At 35.7% G+C, this 10156-nt stretch overlaps 1 long non-coding RNA gene across 1 annotated transcript; it reads right to left on the minus strand.

The window, feature by feature from the left end:
* Positions 1–514: 514 nt before the first annotated feature.
* On the minus strand, positions 515–6093 carry LOC135154908 (uncharacterized). The gene is made up of 4 exons (XR_010294310.1): positions 5941–6093; positions 3856–4147; positions 3081–3373; positions 515–2361 (listed from the first exon to the last, which is right to left on the minus strand). It is a non-coding gene; the product is annotated as an uncharacterized LOC135154908 (long non-coding RNA).
* Positions 6094–10156: the final 4063 nt, after the last annotated feature.

Consider the following 10156-nt stretch of genomic DNA (forward strand, 5'->3'; position numbering starts at 1 on the left):
ATTAGTAATACTTCCCCTTTACAATGATGACCACATAAAGTCATTATAAAATACTTTTGATTCTTCGGATGTATACTTTAAATGAAACCTACCAATAAAATATTTTAATAAGCATGTATAACAACTGATATGGAAATGAATTATGGACTAACGTGAAAAATATGGGAGAAATAGCCTAAAACTTAATTCATGATAGCCCAAGATTAGAATACTTTATATGTGTTTGGAAAAATGTGTTTCAGACATAATCATTTACCATTACATGATATGGATACCCCTCATTTTCTGTGTTTGGATTAGATTCCAGGAGGTAAAATTCAATGTCTACATGTCTGCAGTTGGGGAGAGGGGTCAATGAAACCCTCTTAACTTTATAAAAGCTATAAAATATGGAGGAAAGGAGAAGGGATTGGACCCCTAAATACAAACCCTGGTCACTTGTCGGGTCTGCATTATATACCCCCCCCCCCAAAGAAAAACAAATGAATAAATATATATATATGAAATAATCAGTCATTTGAAAATAAATATAATATTTGCAGATTTCATGTGATTTACCACTCACACAGCCACACAAATTGGTTATCTATTACATGTCTATTACAGTGTACATTTAATTTTAACAATGTTTAAAAAAAAAACTGAAAAATGACTGTCACCCTCACATGCCCGGCAAATTCAGTACACCGTGGATAAAAGTTTTTTTGCAATGATACAAGACTTAAAAATACTATAAATATCATTTACAAATCAGATAAGTGACTACTGGTAATTGATTATTTTGGATATAACATGCACATGTAGCTCATTCCTGTATATTTTCAAAATTGTTGAATTTGTAAAAATGATCTTAATCTAGTTGTTCTTTGCATTTTAACTGACTAGAAATGTAAACCTTAGTCATAACTCATATTATGACACAATATAATACATTGCCATTATAATACACATTTAAGTTGTTTTTTAACCTACTATAATACCTACATGCTATAACTTCTTTATCAATATACTTCAAATTGAAAAAGTGATGCCTGTAGTCTTTGAATAAGTTTGAAGTGAAATATATCTAAATTATTGGAACTAAAAAAAAATAAAAGTTTAATGTATATCACATTGGCTGACATTTTCCTACTAGTCGAGTATAATTAGACATGTCATGAATAATAACTGTAGAGGGACATTCCAGAAGTCGGTTTTTATAATTGAATTTAATCTTATTCAATTAGTGGCATTTAACTCGACAAATACTTTGTTCATCATCCACCCATTTCCATACCGAACTTCTGAAATGCGACCATATTGAATTGCATAATAATGCAGGCAAGACTACCAGAGACGTCTCACTTGTACTAAAAATACATTCATGTTAATACCCTCCTAAATAAATTTGTCAGCTTGCATTCAGAAATTGATCAATTCTAACTGCATATCAATTCAGACAAATATAGCGCAGGCAATTTTTAAAATTGTTTAAAATGCTTTGACTCGTCTCTTCTTCCAGATGAATGGTGCTGAACTTATCTTGGATATTTTCGGCATACTAAGTACTAACACCCGGTAGATGTTTTGGGTGAATTCTATCTTGATCTTCAAAAGTACATCAAAGACTGCAAGCATTTTTTCCCGTATCCTACGGTTGCACACATTAAAATTTCTCTGTAGCATGTACACTTCCAGCAAATACTCTGCACATTGATGGTGGTACATATACTTGCACATGTTTATCAAAACTCTTATTACTGACGTTGTTTAATAATTACTGATATAAAAATAATGAATTTGTCAGATTTGATGGAGAAATATTTAATTTGAAAAAAAATAATTATAAGCAAAAGATAGAGGATCCAATAAGCCACTTTTCCCGACTAAGCAATTTTCATTATCCTAACGTACGTACATGTAGTATTACCCAATGATCAGATGTGTGAACATAATTGATGCAGAAATAAAGAAATGTGACCAAGTTGAACAAAAACTTGACCTTTTGACCCCAACTTCCTTTTGTAGTGAGTACCTCAGTAAATACTTAAGATATAATGAATGTAAAGTTTCACCATGTCCAATTTGTAGCAAGAACATTAAATAATGTTACAAGTAGTTCCTGTTTTTTAACTATATGTGAACTCGAGGTTTACTGTGTTTTTTGGCAATACTGGCCTCCTATAAACATTCACAGGAGATGTTAACAACAATAAAGGCCAGTAGAAGTTAAACGTCAAGAAGCTCTTAAAAAAGCTGGAATCACACTCGAACCAGCTATACAATATATTGTACATATTCTAAGATCCGTGGAAAGAGCCTCCAGTTTCATCGTTAGGAAGAAGCTTCAGGAAGATGGTCATGCCGAAATCAACGAGATACCTGGAAGAGTAAGTAACAAAAATTATTAGCACTGCGAAATTAAATGAGAGAATTATCTTCAATCACAGCTCATCACCTGTACAAATGCAATATACTACTCGTTTATTTCTTTGAAAGAGGTAAAACATATTTTTAAGAATGGTTTACAAGTTTAGATGTTGATCTACTTATAGTTGGAAAAAAATAAATATCCCCTTCCTTATGATACCCAAATCACTTTGATTTCTTATCTTTAAACATTTTCTTCCATATTGACTATTTCTGACCTTTTAAATAATAAAAACTGTGATAGCAATTGACATATTCAGAAAGTAATATGTTTCACCCCTTTTACTTTCCTTTTTTTTAATCCCCTTTTCTTTGTGGTGCAAATTTTGGGGATCCATGACCCCAATCTGTATGCAAGTGAGTGGGGGTATGTTATTTCAACCTGTGTAGTGGCAGATGAATTTAAAAGCACCTAATTTGGATTTTGGGGGAAAACAATCTTCTAGTGAACGGCCATCAAAATATGGAATTAAAGTTGTTATATATATATGTTTTACAGCGTATACATGTGAAGAAAGCTTCTCCTTGTAAGTCATTCAAAGAGATTTACATAACGAAGAAAAATTTGATGCAGCAAAGATGTTGGCCATGATGAATGATGTGCACCTTACTTGGTCACAGTACAAACAAATGAATAGGTAAATTTCACTGAGAATTAATGTCATACTGACCTCATCTTATCCATGGATAACCACTGAAGTCTTGACCAGTGAAGACCTGGCTCAAGATCTCTGGCAGTGCATGGCTCCTCGGAGGGGGGGGGGGCAGACCAAAGGTATTGCATCGTCTGATCTGCCCAGTCGAATGTGGTGTCTCCATCACTGCTGTAGCCCCATTCCTGCATAAGACTTTGCACGGTGCAGTTACAGTCTGTAGGTAATTAAGAAATGACCAGGTTGGCCAATCCTCACTTGAACCATGGATAGTCGACAGTGATTCGCTAGGTACATAGCAGAGTCACAGACTGGAGGTGGTTAGACAACAGAAATGGAAAGAAAAGTTAGTACCAGAATATTGCTTTATTTTGAGTAGTTTTAATGATCATAAAGAACATAAAATCAATAAATTCAGCTCAGGGACCTGGCCAAGGATTATTCATTACCATTCGCACCCCTAAATGACAATAGATAATCTGCTGCCAGATTCATGATTCAATTCAGCAAAAGTGAAAATAATAAATACAATCATAAATCTTAGCTGGAGACAGAATAAAGCATTTGATTTGTACTAAAAACAAGTTTTTGAGCAAATTCTGATATGATATGCAATTGCATAATTGTATAATTTTTGAAAAATATGCCAATTCTCACAAATATGTGGCCGTAAATTTTGCATTACCGGTAGACTCGAACAAAAAAAGTATTAAAATATCTTGAAAAATGTTGAAGGAGGCCAGCCTTTTTTTAATAGCTAAAGTTATTAATTGGCAGAAATCATCAAACCTACCCATATATTCATGTTCCATCATCTTTCCACAGGAATGGATTTCTCACAACTCACGATGGGGCAATTCCTGAATATGAGGTGTGGATTAAGCTTGGGGGAGATCATGGTGGACAGGTGGAGGCTCATTTAAGTTGGTGATACCATGGACCTATTACGAATAGGTCCATGGTGATACAGAGGTCTGCAATGTGGAAAGCCCAATGCCTCACAGAAATCCTTGTTTGTTGGATGCTATGAAGGTCCCAATTCCATCTCATCGCTCCAGAAAATGATTCATCCCATCGCAAGGCAACTGACAAATAAAGAAGAGAAAATGTATAAGTCAGGATATTGGAGATATAAATTTCGATTTATTTTGTAACGTCACAGATGTGTAGATCATTAATGAAAAATGTGTGATATAATTTTTTTTTAAATATATTTCATATATAAAAAGTGAAAATAGATGTTTCTTATATCTGATGTGATATAGGCATGATTCAGATTTAACCTCTGATTTAATATACATGTTTTTTTTCTTCAATTTTGAGACTAGTGGAACTAGTTGAAAGGATACATAAAATAAAAAACCTGTAATATATTGGTAATAATGTCAATATGTGAGAAATGAGATTTTTTAGATTATGTTAATGGCGACATTAGTCAAATATGACTAATCTCCACTCAAATCAACAAAAGAAGAAAAAGCTACAGTACCAGTCACAATTCTTTGACTACCTGCTTCACCAGAAAACAACTACTATGATGATGAAAAAGAACAGAAGTTATGCTAATCTTTCCTGTACAAAACGTGCACATAGAAGACGTGTTATATTCAACCCGAAAGGATCTTTGAAAGATGAAAGTCATCTTATGATGAAATTTAGTAGACGAGGAATGCCACCAAAGATGCGAGTGCAGAGATAAACCATCATATAATTATGTATGAACTATAATTATAAATGAATATTATAGAAAATTAGAATTTACCTGACCTATGTGTGCATAGTACGATACAGTAAATTGTTGTGCATAAATGTAGCAATGCGTGATAACATTGATTATTGATATTCACTGAAACTGGAAGATTTAGAAATACATAATAGAGAAAATAAAGAAAAAAAAAAAAACTTCCACACACAAAATCCTTCTTCATTTCAGACCCCAATCCTTCCCTCCCCTGGCCCCACCATATAGACTCTATAAACGTTTTGTACTAAAAATTGATGAAACTTCGCTTGTAATTTTTTTCAAATGACTTTCTAAAATTGATCGTCCGGACACACAACCTGTCCGGACACACAACAACTGGGTATACAGCATATTTTTAATGCAATCCCCCCCCCCATTGTATCTGAAAAACCTCAATCAGAATCTACCCCACCCCCCCAAAAAAAATAATTAAAAATCTAGAATCTATAGGGCCTACTAGTTCTACTACTAAGTAGAATCTAGTGTGGTGTAGCCCTTAAACACAGATCTACAACATTGTAAATTTGTATGCAAAAAAAAAAAAAAAAACACTGCAAGTGTTGTCATACTACTACTAGTAGTACTACTACTCATAGTGATAGTCAAAATTAGAGTCTAGATCTAGCTCTACAGACCGTGAAATACATTTAAGCACGAGTCAAAGTTAGATACGGTATACCAGTACAAGTATGCAGCACTCAGCAGCATGCAGCAGGCGCATCATATGCACTCTCACTCAGCTAGCTCAGCTCATACGAAGCGCAGCTGAGCTGCCGACTGTGAGCGGTACCTGACCACACAGCCAGGCGGCCCGCACCCCGGCCCTGCCCGGCTTTACCTGCGGTTGCGGCGTGCACATCCTATACAAACAGAATATGCAGTATCGAAAGATCAACCTAAAATAAATTCTACTGATGGGTCCAACGAAAAATTGCGCCAGATGAATCTTAAGTGCTTTGAAAACAAAACTACAATAAATATGAATACTGACAAACCGGACTTTTTAAATTTTGGACTTTAAAATGTTCCATAATTAGGACCAAATTCGCGAGTTTACATTGGATTATGCAAACGCACGCATCATCACAAAATGGAAAAAAAACAGAAAATATATAATCACATTGCCATACTTACGACTTCAAACATGGACAAATATGTTTTCTCCACGGAATTTTTGCGAAATAAAGAAACTGTTGAGGATATACAGAGAGAGTTGGTCATGTCAGCGCCAGATGCCACACGTACATTCGCCGAAGTTTTTTTCATCGCACCGGAAGAGATCGTGGTACAACAACGTTAAATGCATATGCGTACTCGTGCCGCAAGGGGGCGCTAAGCTTATTTTCACTGTGAAACAGCCGTGACCGTACGGCGTACGGTACCGTATATACCGGTATTTACTTTAATTTCACTCTTTCCAATAATGTCCTTATTTTTTAAAAATATTCAATAAAATATTGGGAATAGAACAAGCCGGGGTCACGAATAAGTACCACTATCGGCCATTCCATCGATATGTCATATCTGTTGCGCGTACTTGCGCAATAAGCGCGTATTAAATGCACGAGTTGTCTAAAATTTTCGAATAAATCGCGCGGAACTTTATGGAAGTGGCAATTACCGCAGAAAGCAGCATTTTGCATGAAATCAAACGGGGATCTCAGCCCAATTTAACTATGCCCGTCGTTATGGGGCAGATCAGGGGCCAACGGGCTGAAATCTTGTTAACTATGCCCGTTTCCCTTGGTTAGCACCGTAGCTTGTTGTAATTGAAGGCATGATGGAATACATGACCCCGCTTTTGACCAATCAGAGGAATGGATAATTCGACATTCTTAAATAAAGGTAGATTTCTGTAACAAACCTACAATCAGCAAATCAGAGTGAAGGGTTTCAGTAGCTATTAATTGTTATTGTCAATGTGTTATTGTAACAAGTTTGAAACGGACCCCTTATGCCTTGACGTCATCGCGTCGCCATCGTAGCGGTAAGTGCCATTACCTTGTTCGCAGGCGCATCGTGATCTCGTAGCTGCATGGCGCATCTTTGACAACTCCGTTTACGCGTATTCTTATAGCCTTTTTGGAAGGGCGATATGTTATTATTACGTCACATGCATATAGTATAGTAAGTATATGGATTCAAGAACGACCCAAGTCCACCTCATGTTGCAGCTCATACAAGCCCATCTTTTCTGGGCATGATGTTGCCTATAAAAGCCCATCTTTTCTGTGATTTATATCCCGGAATTTCACGCAAAAATGACTAAAATAATACAGACTCGTTTTTATCTATCCATTTTTTTTAATTTCCTCGAAATGAGCTTTATACCATGGACTTAAGTCACTAATATATTCGTTAACTCTATGAAGTCTTCTTCTTCATTTTTTTTATTTTTTTTTTTGCTTTTTGCTAATTTGGGATCTGTCGCAGATCTGTACTACATGGAGTATGTATTCATTGCACTTATTTCTTCCAAACATACACTCTAAAAAATGTTGGGCAACATACGGTCCACACAACAATTGGTTAAAACTTTATCCAATTCTGGGTAGTTTTCAACCAATACTGTGTAGTTTTCACCCAAAGCACATATTATTGGTGTAAAACTACCCAGAATTGGATAAAGTTTTAACCAATTGTTGTGTGGACCGTATGTTGCCCAACATTTTTTAGAGTGTAACACTTATTCATACATATTATTTTATATATACATTTTTTTTTTCGAGTGAATGTATGTTGGTTCTGCATTAGTCAGTATTAGAGTCTTCACTTTTCTTCCTGATATACCGGCAGTTGTTAATCTCCTTCCATAAGTCAGTCATAGACAGTCCTTCCAGCTCTCCGACTTCTGATACCGATTTGGTACGTTCCAGTTGTTTCATCTTCCGGTTACGTGTCATATTTTGAGGATCCTTCAGTTCGTCCGCTTGCTCACGTGTTAGTTTCCGCAGCTCAGCGATCGACCGAGGTCGCCTTGTGCTTTCACTTCCGGTACCGTGGTGTTGGTGGCACGCCGCTGCGCACCCGACAGTGGTTGCACGTGCAGTCACGCATGATGTGCGCGAATCTGGTCGAATGGGTGTTGGCGATTGGACGGTTAAAGAGCGCTGACGTAGTAGTGCTGATCGAACGCGTAAAGGAGGCAGGGTGCCGCCAGGGGCGCCCCCATGCAGATTAGGGCTGGTTGGAGGTGCCTTGGGAATGTCGCCAGAGGTTGCATTCAGCTCAGACTTTCCCAGTATTTTCCGTTTCGGGAACGAATCTGATCGTTTCTTGTCCATGGTTTATTATGATACTACCTATTTGCTGTATCGTTTCCATAAGTCTCCCGACACCGGGATTTGTTTAAAACCGGGTTTGCGATTTACGGAAGAATGTTCATGAGAGTTTTCCTTTTCCTGAAAGTCCATTAGCATGAAACGAAAGTTGAAAACCCAGTCAATACACACGTCAACGTTCCAGTGCAAGCGTCATGAATGCATCCATCTAAAAACAAGATCATAAAACGATTTAGAAATGATTTTTGTTTGCATGGTGGTAGATGCATTCTTTAATAACGGAGATGAAGAGACTTTAAGTAAGGCATGTCACAATGTTCTTATCATTACATTCAGGAGAGGAAGATGTGAAACAAATCATCACTGATAATTTTTTTATCCGTAGTATCAAATCAATATTTTGTATCAAACATTGTGGATAATAATTTGTCAAATATTGTGACGAAATTGGGTTGTTTAGTTAAAAAATGATATTTAAATATATCCTTAAAACTATTGAGAACCGTCCTGACCGGAGTCGAAATTAAATTAGAATTAAAGGAATAATGAGTGCTTTATAGTTAACATTGTAATTAGTATGATTTGAACTACTTTCTCTTATTTTTGTTGTCGCTTATTCGCTTTATTTTTATATTTGGTAGATTACTTGTCTTAAGCTCGTCTTCCGTGTATGTCTCCATTTTTGTATATAGTTTGTTAATTAGTATTGAAACTAAGTTTATGAACTTGCCATCTATACAAGCTTTGCTTTTGTTGGCAAGTCATGTCCACATTTTTCATATATATAATAATTGCAACTCACTTTAGTTTTGTTTAATTTATATTCAATATTTGGTCATCAACTGTCCGTATTATATTGAATAGGTATTGTTACTTTGATTATATTTTGAAAAGTTTGTTGAACGGAAATAAATATATCTAATCTAATAGCCTTGAAAAGTTTGTTGAACGGAAATAAATATATCTAATCTAATAGCCCTGCGATGGTGATATTCAGGATAAAGAATCAATGGCCCCTCAAAGTCACTGTTTATTATGATATTTTATTGGATGACACATCTTTTTTCTGCGAATATTTAATCAGAAAGGGTGTCACCAAAATAATAAGATACATATAGGGATATGAAAAATTAAACCAATTTATGAATATCACTGATTGAAGAGCATAGGAAAGTGTGTGACGAGATTGGATCAGTCACTAACTATAACGCCTATGCTGTGCGTCTGTTTTGCGAAACAGTTAATGCAAAAACTTGCTAATGTCAAAACTTTCTTCATGCAATATCACATGTTGACGAGATTCGAAGTTTGGTGCTTAACTTGTCTTTTATGTATATTATTCCTGTTGGCATGGTATGAGGCGGATGTGGCGTATTTTGAACGTCTAATTGCAGATTTAATTAACAAAAAACACCTTCCGTTTATATTTTTAACATGAACCTTTATCGCGATAAACCTTCGCATTTACATAAAATGAATAACAACATGAACAAACATAGCATTTTAGAAAGAAATAACAAACCTGTATGAAGTAGCATTTCTTTGCAGGTAATTAGGAACCAGTTGGATCTCGTATGTCATTGCATAGAAAATAAGGACAAATGATGACGCCAACGCATAGAAACTCATTACGAAGTATGGACATTACATATTATTTCGATGTTATCCACGCAGTATGTATCTATAAAAAACATGATGCAGAAGCTTGAGCTGTCCTAGATTATAAAGTCATCTGTTAAAGAAGATGAACCAACAATAATGGATTCCACCTTAGTTTCGATATATAGAAGGTTATTCTGTGGTGAACGCACAACATGTTCCCCTCTCATTAGAATAGAGCAAAATAATAGTCATGTCCAAAACATTCCAACACTAATTGACAGGATCCCAATTATTTTGAATCTGACAGGTCCAAAGATAACCTTGGAGTGATGATAAATAGGTAGCAAAAGTATAAATCATCATCAGGCTTGCTGGTCAAGAAGAAGGATTGGTTACTATGGTGACGATGCTAACTATCCGTAGTCTTGACGTACAAACACGTTTCAGTTTCTACGCATATTGGAACA

The sequence above is a fragment of the Lytechinus pictus genome, chromosome 8 (genome assembly GCF_037042905.1).
Source record: "Lytechinus pictus isolate F3 Inbred chromosome 8, Lp3.0, whole genome shotgun sequence".
Lineage (NCBI taxonomy): Eukaryota > Metazoa > Echinodermata > Echinoidea > Temnopleuroida > Toxopneustidae > Lytechinus > Lytechinus pictus.